General features: G+C 43.1%; 1 pseudogene across 1 annotated transcript; it reads left to right on the forward strand.

Moving 5' to 3' along the window:
* The first annotated feature begins 39 nt into the window (after nucleotides 1–39).
* LOC309565919 (glutamine-dependent NAD(+) synthetase-like) lies at nucleotides 40–14,840 on the forward strand (annotated as a pseudogene). The gene is made up of 7 exons: nucleotides 40–44; nucleotides 211–346; nucleotides 3,545–3,651; nucleotides 5,096–5,227; nucleotides 5,629–5,698; nucleotides 8,306–8,435; nucleotides 14,671–14,840. The product of its transcript is annotated as a glutamine-dependent NAD(+) synthetase-like (transcript).
* The last annotated feature ends 3,639 nt before the right edge of the window (nucleotides 14,841–18,479 follow it).

Below are 18,479 nucleotides of genomic sequence, written 5' to 3' on the forward strand. Positions count from 1 at the left end.
TGAAATGGATATGGATAATATAGATATACATAGATATGGATGATGTAGAATAGAGATATAGATATCTTTGCTTTTCTATCCGAATCTGAAGTAACAATAAAACACGGCCTAAAAAATTGTAAATAGTTAAAAAAATTATTTTTTTTTTTGGATACAGCAAAGGGGGATTAAAACTACTGCTCGGTTATTTTTCAATATTTTTTATTTCAGTTATCACCTTACCCCGACCATTGACACCGCTGTGAAGGCTATTATTGGCATTTTTACTTCTGTGACCGGTAAAGTCCCCCAGTTTCGCGTTCATGGTGGAACCAGACAGGAGAATCTGGCACTTCAGAATGTCCAGGTAACTTCATTCCTTTCATAAAAGCTAAAGCATGTATAGAGGGCTCAGCTTTTCTGTAAATGTTTCCTTTATAATTGTAAAGTTCTTCTGGTGTTAAAAATGTACCACATGTACCCCCTGCCATCTTCATGGAATTTTGCTATACTGTAGTTAGGCCCTAGATACAACGAGCAAGCTGCAGTGGGTGAGGATTGAGTCTCAGAAAAAGGATCTTATCCAAGAAATGTGAATTTTGGGTATTGAAAGCTTTAGGCATTATAAAAACTGCGTGGTGTCTCCATAATCATCTGTTGCTTTTACACACCCAACCACTTACACACCTTTACTGACACCACTTCTTTATGGTAACTAAATCCACCCTGAGCTTCCTATAATATCCCCATAATATCCCCAAAATGGAGTTTATATTTTTTGTTTTATTGTATTACTTTTTTATTTTAATTCAACATACAGAATTAGGAGATACAATGACAACAGCTTGACCAGACAAACATTGAGGACCATATAAGACAGTGGTATCCAAACTGCAGACCACAGGCCGGATATTGCCTTTGGCTTTCCTTTATCAGGCCCTTGGGGCACTATTCTTCCCACTAATACCAATGTTGGGACACCATTCCTTCCAATAACACCATTATTGGGACACCATTCCTCCCACTGACACAAGAGATAGGACACTGTTTCTCTCACTGACACCAATGATGGTGCACTATTCCTTACCTTTCATCACAATGACACCAATGATGGGACACCTTTCCTCACAATGACACCAATGATGGGACACCATTCCTCACAATGACACCAATGATGGGACACCTTTCCTCACAATGACACCAATGATGGGACACCATTCCTCTTACTGGCACAATGATGGGACACCATTCCTCTCACTGACACAATGATGGGACACCATTCCTCCCACTGACACAATGATGGCACACCATTCCTCCCACTGACACAATGATGGCACACCATTCCTCCCACTGACACGATGGGACACCATTCCTCCCACTGACACAATGATGGGACGCCATTCCTCCCACTGACAGCAATGATGGGATGCCATTCCTCCCACTGACAGCAATGATGGGACGCCATTCCTCCCACTGACAGCAATGATGGGACGCCATTCCTCCCACTGACAGCAATGATGGGACGCCATTCCTCCCACTGACAGCAATGATGGGAAGCCATTCCTCCCACTAACAACAATGAGGGGACGCCATTCCTCCCACTGACAGCAGTGACAGGACGCCATTCCTCCCACTGACAGCAATGACAGGACGCCATTTCTCCCACTGACAGCAATGACAGGACGCCATCTCTCCCACTGACAGCAATGACGGGACGCCATCTCTCCCACTGACAGCAATGACGGGACGCCATCTCTCCCACTGACAGCAATGACGGGACGCCATTCCTCCCACTGACAGCAATGACGGGACGCCATTCCTCCCACTGACAGCAATGACGGGACGCCATTCCTCCCACTGACAGCAATGACGGGACGCCATTCCTCCCACTGACAGCAATGACGGGACGCCATTCCTCCCACTGACACCAATGACGGGACGCCATTCCTCCCACTGACAGCAATGACGGGACACCATTCCTCCCACTGACAGCAATGACGGGACGCCATTCCTCCCACTGACACCAATGACGGGACGCCATTCCTCCCACTGACAGCAATGACGGGACGCCATTCCTCCCACTGACAGCAATGATGGGACGCCATTCCTCCCACCGACAGCAATGATGGGACGCAATTCCTCCCACTGTCAACAATGGAACACTATTCCTTCCACTGACACCAATGACGTGGCATAATTATATTTGCTATAGATATTAATGATATAACAATATTACTCCCACTGACACCAATGCTGGGATGCTTTTCCTCACAGTGACACCAACAATGGGACACTATTCCTTCCACTGACACTAATGGTGCGGCATAATTCCTTCCACTGATATAAATGATGAAACGCTATTCCTCTCACCGACACAAAGATGGGCACTATTACTCTCACTAATACCAGTGATAGGGCACTATTCCCCCTACTGATCACAGGCACTATGTAGACCTTGTCCTCCCACTGATCACGAAGCCTGAGGTATTGTCCACTCTTTATGATGCTGGGGCATTTTCTACTCCCACTGACCACAGTTCGCCCCCTTAAAGTCTGAAGGACAATTAACTAAATCTTTGCTTAGAAGGTTTGGTGACCCCCCTGGTATTGGATGTAACAATGCTTCTTGGATGGGTAAATGGAGAAGATAATGCCATGTGGTGCATGGCTATGGCAAGGGTATTAGTGCCAGAGCATAGACATGGAATGCGATTGAAAAATCATATCATCACTTTTGAAACTAGAGGGTGTATATAGTTGCTATGGATTGGTCTATTGGACCTCCAATGTCTCCCCCGCCCTCCAATGTAGCAAATCAAGACCCAGACTCATTTACATTGGACATTTGTAAACACCCCTAAGAACTTCACAGATACCAGATTTCACTTGATTGTGTCATCAATCCAGGAAGTAGATGGAGACCCTGGCTTGTGCCTTAGCAAAGATGGTGCCGTCCTTCTGTAGAGAAATGTAAAGAGGAGTACTATAATCGGAAATATCTGGAAGTGTTACTCTAATGCATTATTGAGCATGCATGTGTTTAATATGAAACAATATATTTGATGCTAGGTCCACTCTAAATGATATTGTCATGTCACGTCTTTCCACAGGCCCGATTAAAGAGGAAGTAAACCCTCCTCGGGAAGTTGTACCTATAGGTAAGCCTATGATAAGGCTTACCTATAGGTACTGTAAATATCTCCTAAACATGTACCGTTTAGGAGATATTTACCTTCGATGCATCCAGTGACGTCACCGGCGCATGCGCTATGAAGGAACGGCCGCTCGTGCCGTTCCTTCAGAGCCCCGTGCCGTGACTGTCGGCTCCCGTGCGCGTGCGCGGGAGTGACGTCACCGCGGCTCCGGCCAATCAGATGGCCGGATGCCGCGATCCCGGAAGACGGGCGACTAGACATGTCGCCCGTCATAGAGGTGAGCGGACGGCACGGCGGGGGCTCGTTCTAAGGTAAGTATTTCATAATGAGCTAGTATGCGATGCATACTAGCTCATTATGTATTTCTCTTTCAGGTTGTAGAAAAAAAAAATTTTTTTACCGAGTTTACAACCTCTTTAAGGATGGTGATGGCGTACTTGTTTGCTCAGCTCAGCCTCTGGACACGTGGCTTACCAGGAGGACTGCTGGTTCTCGGATCAGCTAATGTGGATGAAAGGTTAGATCGATCATTTATATATTTAACCAATGACAATAAATGTAGAATATGAATTCTGACACATTTTTAAGGAAATATTCTTTAAAATGGTTGAGAAATCCAGACATCTAGTTTAATTCTAGTCAGAATTCTAGCCGGAATATTTTTTGGGGGGAAAATAGCCTGTTCTCCAGCCTTTTGTCTAGACCACAATAACGTCCATAGCTGCCCCAAGCCTCCAGAAATAATCACTTTATGCGTCCCAGAAGGCTTTGCGGCAATCTAGAACACACCGTGCATGTGAGTGTCACCAGGGGCCTGGTTGCACCCGGGAAAGACCGCTTGACACATGATGGTAAGTACAGAAGATGGCAGACGTGGGCTCAGTGTGCAGCGGAGGATTGGTGGGTTAAAACAGGACAACACTGGACTCGTGTGAGTATGTATTTTGAAGATAACCCAAGAAACCAGAGAAGGTGAGGGGATAACAAGGGGGGGAGGGGTGAAGTTCCTCTTTAAGGCTCCATGTACACGGGACGTTGTTAAAAGTCCCTTTGAATGCTGGAATTTTTAGGACGTTTGAAACGTCCGTTCGGTCGCGTTTGTACCCGCGTTTAGCGGGCGTTTAGCAGTGTTTGCGGGCGTTTGCGTTTAGAAGCGTTCCTAGAGGTCAAAAAAATTATTCCCCTTTAAAATGGAAAAACGTGAACGCTAAACGCGGGTCATCACGTTCAGACGCGTTCGGACGCGTTTGTGTGTTTGAAACGCCGGGAAACACACGTTCAAACGCAAATAATTGCGTTCTAAAAACAGTCCCTGAACGCAACTGCCTGCAAATGACTGTAAACGACCCTGTGTACATGGACAGATAAGATAAAATGTAGATGGGTTCAGGGGCTTCTGAAAAAAAAGCCCAACTGCTCCTAAACGGCCATTTCCAGCGTCCCGTGTACATGGAGCCTAAGACATGATGCCAGAGATACTGAAAAATAGATCTGAGGTTTGTAAACTCTTTTAAAACCAACATTGTTTTAGGGTTTTGTGGCGACTATTTTTTTTAAATTCGCTGTGCAAATGCCTCAAGCATTCGCACAATCCTCAATAAGAATGCTCTTAACATAATATCTTGCGCTTAACATGTCTAATAAGTTTTATTACCTAGGATTTTTCAGTGCCATTCTAGTGCCCATAATGTGGTATTTTCCTAAATACCTCAGTCAGGAAAATACTACATTATGGCCACTAGATGGCGCTGGCAATCCTAGGAAATAAACATATGAGGCAGATTACTGTGATTTTTCATGGTGGCTGTGTGAATGCTTGAAATATTCGCACACACACAAATTTTTTAAAAAAAACCTTTCACAGCACTTTTTACCCCCTGATGTTTTTGAAATAACCTTTAAAATGATTTACAAATATTGAGTTCCAGTCAGCATCATTTTTATACTTTTGTTTATTAAAGCCTTCGAGGATACCTGACAAAGTATGACTGCTCCAGTGCCGACATAAGCCCCATTGGTGGGATCAGTAAAACAGATCTGAGAAGATTCATCGGCTATGCTATCGATACATTTTAGCTCAGCGCACTGACAAGGTGGGTGAGGATCAAACTTCCTTCTCAATAAATGTGGTGCAAAACAGGACAGTCCACACAAATCTGCTATTGTGGACTGTTTGTTTCTGACTGGTACTCCATACAGAGCTGTAAGAACCAGAGACAGGGAGGGGCTTGGATCTTTTTAGCTGTGTGTGTAATCTGAATAGACCTGAGCAGGTGCAGATAAAATTGCCTTCTGTTTGTAGCATAGCGGTAAGTTGCAGGAAGCTTGCAATCATCATTCTAGCACTCCACCTGCTCCCTGAATCTACTCGTGTGCACTATTTCCTGATTGTCTTTCTAATATTTTCCTGATTTCAAAAATAAAATGTGTACTTCTTCGTCCTGATCTGATGGACTGAAATCATCCTGAACTCATCATGTTTTTAATATTCCAGTATACTGTCTGCCCCGCCAACAGCAGAACTGGAGCCGCTCACAGATGGACGCATATCGCAGACCGATGAGGTAGGACAGTCATTGGTCTCTTATTATACAGTCTCTTCCTTGTTCTTGTCCATAGTTAACTTTATTTTTTTAAAGTTTTTAAACTGTTGTTTGATATCCTTTAACCACTTTACCACCAGAGGATTTTCCTGCTAAAAGACCAGGGTTTTTTTTGCGATTTTTTACTGCGTGACTTTAACGGACAATTGCGCGGTCGTGCGACGCTGTACCTAAACAAATTTCACGTCTTTTTTTTCCCACAAACAGAGCTTTCTTTTGGTGGTATTTGATCACCTGTGCGATTTTTTGATCACGCGCTATAAACAAAAAAAGAGCGTAATTTTTGCAAAAACAACAATATTTTTCACTCTTTTTTTATATGAAATTCCCCCCCAAAAAAATGTAAAAATCAAAATTTTTTAACATTTTCGGCCAATTTGTTTTACGCTACCTATGTTTGGTAAAAAAAATCGCAAAAAGCGTATTTTGATTGGTTTGCGCAAAAGTTATCGCGTTTACTAACAAAGGGAAAGATTTTTGTCATTTTTGGTGTTTTTTTTTTAACGAGTAATGGCGGCGATCTGCGATTTTTTTTGCGGTACTGCGACATTGCGGCGGACAGATCGGACCCTTGACTGACATTTTTTACACTTTTGGCGGTACCAGTGACATTACTGCAGTAATCAGTGCTATAAATATGCACTGTTACTGCAAAAATGACACTGGCAGGGAAGGGGTTAACAGTATTGGACAGGGAGGGGTTAAGTGTGTCCTAGGGGCGTGATTCTAACTGTGCAGGGACAGGTCTACTAGTGTAAAAACAAAGATCAACAGTTCTACATAGTAGAACTGTCTGATCTTCACTTTTACGCAGGGAGAACTGACAGGCGGCTTGTTTACATAAGCCGCTCTGTCTTTCTCCCGCTGTACCGGCGATCGTAGTGTGACCGGCGGACATCGGGTCCGCCAGTCACACTCCCGCACTCCTCCGTGAACGAGCCGAGGCGGGCGCGCGCCTCAGCGGGCGCGCGCCCGCCCGCTGTTGGCTCTAGAAGGAGTGACAGGCGAGCGACGTAGACCTACGTCACTCTGCCTGGCCGGGGCCGACTGCCGCAGTAAATATACTGTGCGCAGTCGGCAACCGGTTAAATAAATGGTTCTAAAATCATTATTAAAAAAAAAAAAAATATATATATATATATATATATATATATATATATATATATATTTAATTAAAAGCTATTATCAGCAAAGTGAACAACCTCTGCTCCTTAATAGCATTAAAACACAGGCCAACCTTAGAGAACTAGATTACACAGCTTATAACAAGTATGGTGAGTTCCATATGTAAAAAAAAAAAAAGTGTGTATGTATATATGTGTGTGTGTGTGTGTGTGTGTGTATGTATATATATATATATATATATATATATATATATATATACAGTGTATGTATGTATGTATGTATATATATATATATGTGTATGTATTTATATAATTTTTTTTTTTGTAAGCTCCAGGGTGCAGGGACTGATTGTATAAATAGTATGTATGTTACTGTGTGTGTGTATACATATACATACACACACGCCTACATACACAGTGTGTATATTTATATATATATATATTTATATATATATTGACCTATAAAAAATGGTTATAAACTGTGTGGTATGGTATGCCAAATATATATATATATATATGTTGTGTGTGTGTGTGTGTGTGGAAATAAAAAAAAAAAAAAAATATATATATATATATATATATATATATATATATATAATATAGAAAGGCCAGCTGTCTGCTTTGTAATCCGTAATAGTTGAGGGCTTCATTTTTAGTTTTTAATAGTCCTATTTGCTGCAGCAAAGGTTAGTATAGCTAGTTCTAGAGAGGCCCTGAGAAGCGCTGTTGATTGGAGCACAGGGCAGGAGAAGAGTCTAAATGCTGCCCTCAATGTTAAGCAGTGGCTTGACTCTCTAAGATGCTGATGGCATGGGCTGCTTTAACCCATGTAATAGCAACAGGACTCTGTAACAGAGAAGCCCTCAATTATTAATGTTTATGTGGACAGGTTGCCTTTCTTAGTGAAGTGGTTTTTTAGACTCATTGGCGTGCACAGGGGGTGTACTCATTGGCGTGCACAGGGGGTGTGTCAGGTGTGCCTGGGCACACCCTAATCACTATGTGTGATGCCGATTCCCCCTATTGCCTGGGCCTCCCCCCGTGCTACGCCCCCCACAGTGCTGCTGGCTTCCCTCTTCTCCCCCTGGCTGCTGTGGGGGATGTTTCAGAATGGAGAGTGGGGGCAGGGGCTAGTAAATATGTAATTTACCAGCCCCTTCCTTTTCTAAATGAACACAGCGAACAAACTCACTCACTGTGTTCATTTTGTTTACTATAATTCAGTTGGCAAATGAACAGGAAGCCACTCAGCACAGAGTATTATCTTGTTCATGCACTGTCCAGTGCAGCTGAGGCTGCAGAGAAAGGCATGTGTGTTTGAGCTTTGGGGTGCACACCCTAATGCAATGGGCTGCACACACCTATGATCAGAATAAAGTATGTTACATGTTAGCGGATTTCTAGCCATGCTCAAATAATTTTCTAACCAACGTGCCCCTTACAGGAGGATATGGGAATGACATACGATGAGCTTTCGGTCTATGGAAGGCTAAGAAAAGTTGTAAAAACTGGACCGTACAGCATGTTCTGCAAACTAATTCTTATGTGGAGGATGATATCACCTAGACAGGCAAGTACAAAGTCCATTGTGCCCTTTAACAGGTTCAAACATAAGACAACCTAATACTTGGGTGCAAGTGGGAAAAGGGTTAGAACTTCTTCATTTTTTTTTAGGTAGAATTCTGCTTACTTAGAATGATACATAATTATGGTAAAAAATGTGAGTCAAAAAAGTTTGGGATGGGACCAGCCCTATATTTATTTGTACCAAGAAAAAGGAGGGGAATGGATCTAGCCCCACCGGAAAGTGGGCTTTTAAATGGTACCTCCCTAAAGATGTATAATTATACAAATCTTTTGTTGAAAATGTAACAAAAATATAATAAAAAATCCTATACATAGCCTTATTCCAACCAGGGCCACAAGAAAGAGGAGCCCCTGAGACAAAATACATACAGCGACATCAATAATGTACGGCGACATCATATATTACATACAAAATACATACAGAGACATCAATAATGTACGGCGACATCATATATTGCATACAAAATACATACAGAGACATCAATATATTTTTGTACATTTTTAACAAGATCTTTGTATTATTTATCTTTTGGGAGGTACCATTTAAAGCCCTCTTTCTGATGGGGTTAGGTCACTCTTTCTTACCCTCATTTTTCATGGTACAAATTCTGCTTACGGTACTTCCTGTGCTGGTGACAGCTAGCAGACAAGCAAAGCAACCTGAAATAGGATGCCTTCTTTATGCTGTCCTAAAAAGGGAAACAAAGTTCCTTTGGAGTTGAACATTAAAGGGTCAGACCACTCAAAAGTGATATTTTAGGTAATGGTGAAATCAGTCCCCGGGGTGTCTTGGTTATTCCCGAAGAAATCTCCTTGCCATTGTTCCTGTCTACCCGGGAATTTTATATGTTCTGCCACCTTTTGTGTGTTCCAGCTCCTCCTGTTCCAGGCTCCCTAATATTTAATGACTAAACAAACTGGGTGAGTTGGTAATGCTTTTAATGGTCACGGGAGGTGTGCAGACCCAGGAACCTAGCACCGAGATCTCACCAATAAAGTCCCTAGGAGATACACAATATGGCCAAAAGATACACTTGACCATCACACCAACGGTATGACTAAAAGTGTGTGGGCAGCTCTCCAAATTATTCACTTCAGGCATTTTAGTAAAAATAATTTTTAACTACCGTATTTATCGGCGTATAACACGCGCCGGCGTATAACACGCACCTCAATATTTGGAGAGAAATTTTAGGAACAAAGCTTAAATTTTAAAATAAACAGCTTTGAACTCAGAACATTTTTTTTAATCAAATGACATCTCACCAGTGCCCATGAATGCAGCCTCATCAGCAGTGTCCATATATGCAGCCTCAGCAGCAGTGTCCATATATGCAGCCTCAGCAGCAGTGTCCATATATGCAGCCTCAGCAGCAGTGTCCATATATGCAGCCTCAGCAGCAGCGTCCAGCAATGCATCCTCATCAGCAGCGTCCATATATGCAGCCTCAGCAGCAGCGTCCATATATGCAGCCTCATCAGCAGTGGCCATATATGCAGCCTCATCAGCAGTGTCCATATATGCAGCCTCATCAGCAGCGTCCATATATGCAGCCTCATCAGCAGCGTCCATATATGCAGCCTCATCATCAGCGTCCATATGCAGCAGTGGCCATATATGCAGCCTCATCAGCAGTGGCCATATATGCAGCCTCGCAAGCGCCATTGGAACTATCCAAATCTGTTTTAAAAAAGGCCGGGAAGCAGCGCTGAGAGCAGAAGGGGCGGGCCGGGCCGAGGAGAAGGAAGGACGAGCGAGCGCAGTCATCGGAAGTCCCGCCTCCTCTGCCGAGACGTGTGACGTCTCTCATAGGCGCGACTTCCGATGACTGCGCTCGCTCGTTCTCCTCGGCCCGGCCCGCCCCCTTCTGCTCTTATGACAGCTCGTCCTTCCTTCTCCTTGGCCCGGCCCGCCCCTTCTGCTCTCGGCGATGCTTCCTGGCTTTTTTTTTTTTTTTTAATATCGGCGTATAACATGCACTGCTGCTTTTTCCTCCATTTTTAGGAGGAAAAATGTGTGTTATACGCCGATAAATACGGTACTTCAGCTCTGGAAGGTTTTACCCCCTTCATGACCAGGCTGTTTTTTGCTATTTAGCACTGTGCTACTTTAACTGGATATTGCAAAGTCATGCTACACTGCACCCAAATGAAATTTGTATCATTTTTTTTCACACAATTTTTTTTTTTGGTTGTATTTGATCACCACTGTGACCAAAAATTATGAAAAGAAAAAATATTTTTTACTTTTCTGTTTTATAAAACGTATTAAAAAAAAAAATCCAATTTCTTCATGAATTTAGGCCAAAATGTTTTTTTGCTACGTCTTTGGAAAAAAAAAATCCTAATAGGTGTATATTGATTGGTTTGTATGAAAGTTTACAAACTATGGTGTATATATAAAGAAAATGCGAAGGCGCCTGGCCCTTTTCAAAGATGTTAAAAAACCTGCTGCCCTTTTAATTGTTAGGTAACAATAAATAAATAGATAAATGGTTAAAAGGCGCTGGTAATCTTAGGTGTAAAATATAAATTATTTGAAAGTGTGTGATCTTATTTAAAAACTTACTAAAAATTCACATAACCAGGTACAAATGCCAGTGGTGCATACATATACAATATATATAAATAATGAATATATAAAGTGCAAGTGCTGTATAACAATTTGTGCAAAAATAAAAAGTGCTTAAATGTGCAGCCAAGGATATGTTAAATAATATGTACCATAAATAAATAATAAAACATTAAAAAAATATTGTGACTACTATTTCAGTGCTTAAGTGATTTTTTAAAGTGCTTATGGGTAGTTCATAGTCCAAGTCAATTCATGCAGGGAAAAAAAACTTGAATGTATTAATTGCTTGGATCTTGGGTGATCCGGTGATGGGGTGTGACACTCTTTGCTTCTTACCAGATTGAAGCAGGTCGCAAAGACCCCCAACGCCTGCAATCCCTTTTATATAGGTGGATCAGACCTTACGGACTCCTCTTTCTTTAAACAGAATATACTGCTCCTTTCTCCTATTTTTCCTTGTGTATTACTCATATGGGTGAGGGTAGAGCCCACATATAGAAAGACACATAAAACAGCCAAAATAGTGTAATACTGTTGGTTTAATATAGGTGCATAGTAATTACAATGATTGGCTCCTTACATTTAGTTGTGCCCTCCTGGCACTGGGCAATTCGCATTGGTTGCTGCGGGTATCAGGAAAAAAAGCTCTACGAGGATCTGCAGTACCCTCTCTTGAGTCTCCTTCCCACCTTCTAGCGTGGGGCGGTCGGCGTGCCTTAAAGATTAAAGGGTGGCATTAATCTTGCCAAATATTGAAAACCTTCTAAATGGAAAGACACTGCTGAGATTTGAACTCAGGATCTCCTGTTTACTAGACAGGTGCTTTCACCAACTAAGCCACAGCGCCTCACTTCACGACGACCGCCGCACGCTAGAAGGGGGGAAGGAGACTCAAGAGAGGGTACTGCAGATCCTCGTAGAGCTTTTTGTCCTGATACCCGCAGCAACCAATGCGAATTGCCCAGTGCCAGGAGGGCACAACTAAATGTAAGGAGCCAATCATTGTAATTACTATGCACCTATATTAAATCAACAGTATTACACTATTTTGGCTGTTTTATGTGTCTTTCTATATGTGGGCTCTACCCTCACCCGTATGAGTAATACACAAGGAAAAATAGGAGAAAGGAGCAGTATATTCTGTTTAAAGAAAGAGGAGTCCGTATGGTCTGATCCACCTATATAAAAGGGATCGCAGGCGTTGGGGGTCTTTGCGACCTGCTTCAATCTGGTAAGAAGCAAAGAGTGTCACACCCCATCACCGGAGCACCCAAGATCCAAGCAATTAATACATTCAAGGTTTTTTTGCCTGCGTGAATTGACTTGGACTATGAACTACCCATAAGCACTTTAAAAAATCACTTAAGCACTGAAATAGTAGTCACAATATGTTTTTATTGTTTTATTATTTATTTATGGTACATATTATTTAACATATCCGTGGCTGCACATTTAAGCACTTTTTATTTTTACACAAATTGTTGTACAGCACTTGCACTTTATATATTAATTATTTATATATATTGTATATGTATGCACCTCTGGCATTTGTACCTGGTTTTGTGAATTTTTAGTAAGTTTTTAAATAAGATCACACACTTTCAAATAATTTATATTTTACACCTAAGATTACCAGCGCCTTTTTACCATTTATCTATTTATGGTGTATATATACTGGAATTTGTATTTAGTTTTTTATACTGGTAATGGTGGTGATGGCAGGAATGTGATGCATCGGTCAGTCTGACACCAACTGATACTGGGTGGGAACTGGCTGACACTGACATCACCAGTGACACTAATACAGTGATTAGTGATAATACTATACACTGTGACTGTACTGATAACACTGGCTGGGAAAGGGTTAACATCTCGGAGTATAAAGGGGTTTAGAGTGTGCCTAAGTGTTAATGTGTGTATTATGTGCTGCTTTTTACTAAATACAGTAAACCCCCCTCCATTGCGGGGGTTACGTTCCGGACCCATCCGCGAAAAGAAAATCCGCTAAATAGAAAAACCCTATTAAAATACACACTGTAGGCATGTTTTTTTTTACTGTCACTGTACTTTTAAAAGCATTTTAAGGTCTTTAAACACACTTTTAAAACAATAGAAACTCATTTAAACACATAAAAGATACTGAGAGACAGAGCAAGAGCTATGGAAAACACAAAAATATTTTATTTTCAATGATTTAATTCGTAAAATAACATCACAGAAAAAAACGCAATATACCGGGGAGAAACTGAACCGTAATGGAGCGGGGGTTTACTGTATCTTTGTTCCCTCTCCCTGCGCGCCCTGTACCCGAAAGAGGCCAGCGACGTACAGGTACGTCAGTGTGGCTTTAGGAGCCGACCGTCTGCAGTACAAAGCAGACCGGCAATCCTAAAGAGGTTAATACAAAGACATTTTAGACAGTTGTGCTCTCCTAACCTTGTGGTAACAGTTTGAGGAAGGCCATTTTCTGTTTCAGCATGACTGTACACCTGTGTACAATTCCAGCTCCATGAAAACATGGTTTGGTGTGGAGGAATATAAGTGTCCTGTACAGAGCCTTGACCTCAACCCTACTGAACACCTTTAGAAATTGAAATTTGGAAAGCAGATTGCAAGCCAGGTCTTCTCATCCAATGTCACTACCTGTCCTCCACAAATGTTTTTTTGGCTGAATGGGCACACATTTTCACCAACGTCTTCCACTGGACAACCTTTCCAGAAGAGTGTACGTTGTAATGGCTGTAGGTGGAAGCCATGGTCATGGTTTTGGAATGGGATGACCAACAAGCAAATAAAGGTGTGATGACCAGGTGTCCACCGACCTTTGGCCATATAGAACATAAAGAATATGTCAGGTTCTCTAACAATACCGTGGCTACTAAACTCCAAAATATCAGTTTTGGGTGGACTGATCCTTAAAACTGAACTTCAGCTTTTGATTATACATAGTTACATAATGGCTGAGCGCTGATACTCTACTGTGTTCCGGGTATGAGACCGGAAGTCTCGACTCCAACCCGGAACACAGCATGGTATGCTGTATGTGGCCTCAGCTCAGGGCCGGCGCTACCACTAAGGCAAATTAGGCAGCCCCCTAGGGCGCACTGTAGCCTAGGGCGCCTGGCCGCTGGTTTCCCTACTCAGTCCCACTGCTGCCTGTGCTGTGCAGCCGCCCTGGACCATCACTAAATGTAGCTGCCATGGCAGCACTGAGGAACAGACCTGATGTCACGGTCTCCCGAGTCCTGAAAGTCTCCGGAGACCTGACAGTGACAGAACAGAGGCGGTCTGCGCCTCAATGATCAATGACAGACAGGACAGTCTGTGACTTGTCTGTCTCTCTCTCTCAGAAACTCTCTGGTGCCATCCAGCTTTGGAAGTGGTGATCGTTCGATTCGTCTGTCCCTGGCTATTCCCTCCCATCAGTGCCATTACTCCCATGATGAGCTCTGCTCTGCCCTTCCTCCCCCCCTTCCTCCTCCTCCCCCTTTCTCCTCCTCCCTATGTCTCTGTGTAACCATGTACTTGTGTCAAAAAGGATCCTGTTGCATTGCTTCCTTTGTGTGAAATACCCAGTCCTTCTTCCAGTCCCCATCCTTTCCTATTCCAAATTACATTGTTGCCTCTGTCCATTTTATTTCAGGTAGCTGAGAAAGTAAAACATTTCTTCAGGATGTACGCCATTAACCGGCACAAAATGACGACCCTGACGCCTGCATACCATGCCGAGAGCTACAGTCCAGATGATAACTGGTTTGACCTCCGACCTTTCCTGTATAATGCATCGTGGGCGTGGCAGTTCCGCTGCATTGATTAACAGGCAGGTCTCTTTCTATTGTTGTGGCTGCATGAGAGTTCTATTGAGCTTTTATAATGAATCTGTAATGAGAGATATACAGGGACTGCCATTGCAGACCTCCTTCTGAAAATTCAACATACCTGGCTGTTATGCTGAGCCCCTGGCTTCGGTACTTGAGTCACTGACAAGTCTGCACAAAACATTGCAGAAAAGTCAGAAATCCCTATCTGTATATTTGATCACCGACTCATTGTTGAAGCAAAGGATCTGTGTGACAGCCAGACAACTTAACTTTCAACAGAGATCTCTGCTATGACTACTGCCATGTTTGCCTCATGACTGGTTTCCCTTCTTGTAGATGTATTTCTTCTTGATAATTACCCACTTGAGCCCCGGAAGGTTTTACCCCCTAATGACCAGGCCATTTTTTGCGATACGGTATTGCGTTACGTTAACTGACAACTGCACGGTCGTGCGACGCTGTACCCAAATAATATTGATGTCCTTTCTTTCCCACACCTCGGCGGTTTTAATTTTTTGCGCTATAAACAAAAAAAGACCGACCGTTTTCAAAACATTTTTTTTCTATCTGCTATAAAACATATCCAATAAAAAAATAGAAAAAATCGAATGCCTTATACATTTAGGCCACTATGTATTCCGCTACATAGTTTTGGTAAAAAAAAATCCCAATAAGCATATATTGATAGGTTTGCGCAAAAGTTATAACGTCTACAAACGATGGGACATTTTTATGGAATTTTATTATTTATTTAATTTTTTACTAGTAATGGCGGTGCTCAGCGATTATTTTTTTTTTTTTTTTTAGTGGGACTGCAACATTACAGCGGACAAATCAGACACCAACACTTTTGACACTTTTTTGAGGCCCAGTTACACTAATACAGTGATCAATGCTAAACTGTACTAAAGACACTGGCAGGGAAGGGGTTAACAGGGGTGATCGAAGGGTTAAATGTGTCCCTAGGGGGGGTGCTCTGACTGAGGTAAGACAGAGATCCATGTTCCTGCTTAGCAGGAACACAGGATCTCCATCTTCTCCCCTGTCAGAAAGGGCCATCTGCCTTGTTTACATAGGAAGACTGCCGTTCTGTCTCTCCTGGGAATGATCGAGGGAGACCGGTGGAAATCGGGTCCGCCGGATCCGCTGATTGGCAATCCCTGTGTCCAATCAGCACACGATCGCGCCTTAGGCGGCGCACGTGCACCCCCCAGTGGCTATTGCACAAAATGACGTACAGGTACTGTATGTAGTAGAATTTCATGTGGTCGGGTAGGGAGAATCGTTCCTGTAACTGCGCAAATGTTAGCATGACCCCTCCATGGAGGATATGCCGCATATGAGTCACCCCCAAAGCCCGCCATCTGTCCGCCTGATCTAATTTGCACAATTCCGGGTAGGCACGGTTACCCCAGATCGGACTAAATTTGGTATATCCCGTCACCTGTTGCATTTGTTTTGTGTTATCCCATACCTTCTGTAGGAGGCGATACGTCGGGTATCGCCGATTGGGTTTGGTGAACAGCTGTGCCTCCAGTCCCTCTGGCACCCCAATTGCCCCCGTAAATTCCTGCATAACTGTCAACGCTGCACCAGCCGGAGCCCCCGACAGCGCACCCGCCAGGTACTGCAGCTGGGACGCCAGATAGTACAGCCAAGGGTTGGGCGGGGCAAGGCCCCCTCCATCTCTGGGCTTCTGCAGTTGCTCCAAGCGGATCCTAGCCGCCTTTCCCTTCCACAGCAGGGACCGGAAGAGGGTATTAACACTTGTTTTTTTTAGTGTTCACGTATTTTTTGTGTTCTGTTGAGCAGGCAGCACAAGCAGCACCCTTCTTGTATTGTTTATCAGCAACTTCAAGAGAATCTTCCACTTTGCTAATTCAGAGAATAGTGACAGGCTCCCTTTACAGGCTAGTCACGCACCTTGTAATAAGAAAAAACAGAGACACACACAGCGGGTAAGATCGGTAATAGAAATAGAGATGTAAAGACAAGCTTCAGTCTCGTGCCACACCCACTGACGCATTTCACCCTCTCTCGATTAAACGTGTGGAAAGGTAAAACGCGTTAGTAGGGCATGGCATGAGAGAAGACTAGCTGAAGACAGTCTTTACATTTCTATTTCCATTGCTGGGCTAATCTACTGTTTGTGGCTCTGGTATTTCTTTTAGGGGGTAGTGATACTGGGCCAGACAGGCCGTCTAAGTGTTGGCACCTTAAAGTGGTTCTGAAGCGTTAAGGTTTTTTACCCTAATGCATTCTATGCGTTAAGGAAAACTTTCTGTACTGCAGGATTTCCCCCAGCCTCCCCCTTTATCGTACCTGAGTACGATCAAATTCTGCTCTCGCCGCTCTCTCCCTCCTTATTGAGCAGATTGTTAGCAGCTGGAGCCATTGGCTCCCAGTGCTGTTAATCAAATGCTATGTCAAGGGAGAGGATGTCGGGACAGAGCCGCCCACTCTGTGTTAATAGATGCAGACAGGGTGGTTCGGGAGCGAGCGTGCACGGGTGCCCCCCGTGGAAAGCGGGTTTCCGTGGGGGCACTTGTCTAAGAGGAGGTGCTGGAATGACAGTGGGGGACCCCAGAATAAAAGGATCGGGGCTGCTCTGTGGAAAAGCAGTGCACAGAGCAATTAAGTAGGACATGTTTTTGTTGTTCATTTAATTAAAAAAAAAAAAAGTTTATTATCACTTTATGTGATTTTGGAGTCGCCAGGAGGGGAATACACAGTTGCGCAGACTGGTGCATTTTGCTATACATCCTACCATTCTTTCACCACTCCACCATTCCATTCTGTTTTTGGAGCCCTTAGAACTACCCGGTACTTCCAGGTATGAGGGAGCAACTTACCTTTTCCCTGTATCAGTATGTTGTGATTGGGCCTGAGGAGGAGGGCAGAAGAATATTAAAGTATAACTAAAGGCAAAACTTATTTTAAATTTTGGATAGAGTAGAGAGGGATTAAAATGCTTGCCAAGTTTTATTGCTGTCTGTGTTAAGGAGATTCACCTGTCTGTCCTTTTTACCATTATCAAAAGTGAAAGTAAAAAAACATGTTGGGTTGTCTCCAGGAAAATAATAGAGAGAAAATCTTCCAATGGGGACACTAGTTCTGGTGACATGGGGGGGTCCCCAAGGAATTCTCTTAATTTGCAGGGATTTCCTCCCACTTCCTGTTTGGCTATGAGACAGGAAGTGAAGAGAAATCTCCTCAATGGAACACAATAGAACACAAATGGCAAAACAAATCTGACAGCGGTTATAACCCTCCGTTATAAATAAAATAAATAAAATTACCTATAGTTCTACTTTAAAGCTGAGCTCCAGGCTTTAAAAATAAAAAAGTTGCAGCTCTGGTTGTAGTCCCCTTTTAACACATCGTTGTACACAGTTCTCTTCACCACAAGATGCCCTCAGTCTTCCGGGTTCAATGACACTGTGAGACTGAAGGGTGTCACGAGCCCCCTGAACCCGACACCCAGTATATTGATGCAGAGTGCTGCTCTGATGTCCCCACATTAGCTCCACTCTCTCCATCATCCATGACTGCCCATCACTAGGAGAAGATCAAAGAGGATCCAGCATGTCATGTGCTGGCCAGTACACATTGGAAAAACAAGCAAAACATACAGC

This window comes from Pelophylax lessonae, assembly GCF_965119305.1.
Source record: "Pelophylax lessonae genome assembly, chromosome: 10".
NCBI lineage: Eukaryota > Metazoa > Chordata > Amphibia > Anura > Ranidae > Pelophylax > Pelophylax lessonae.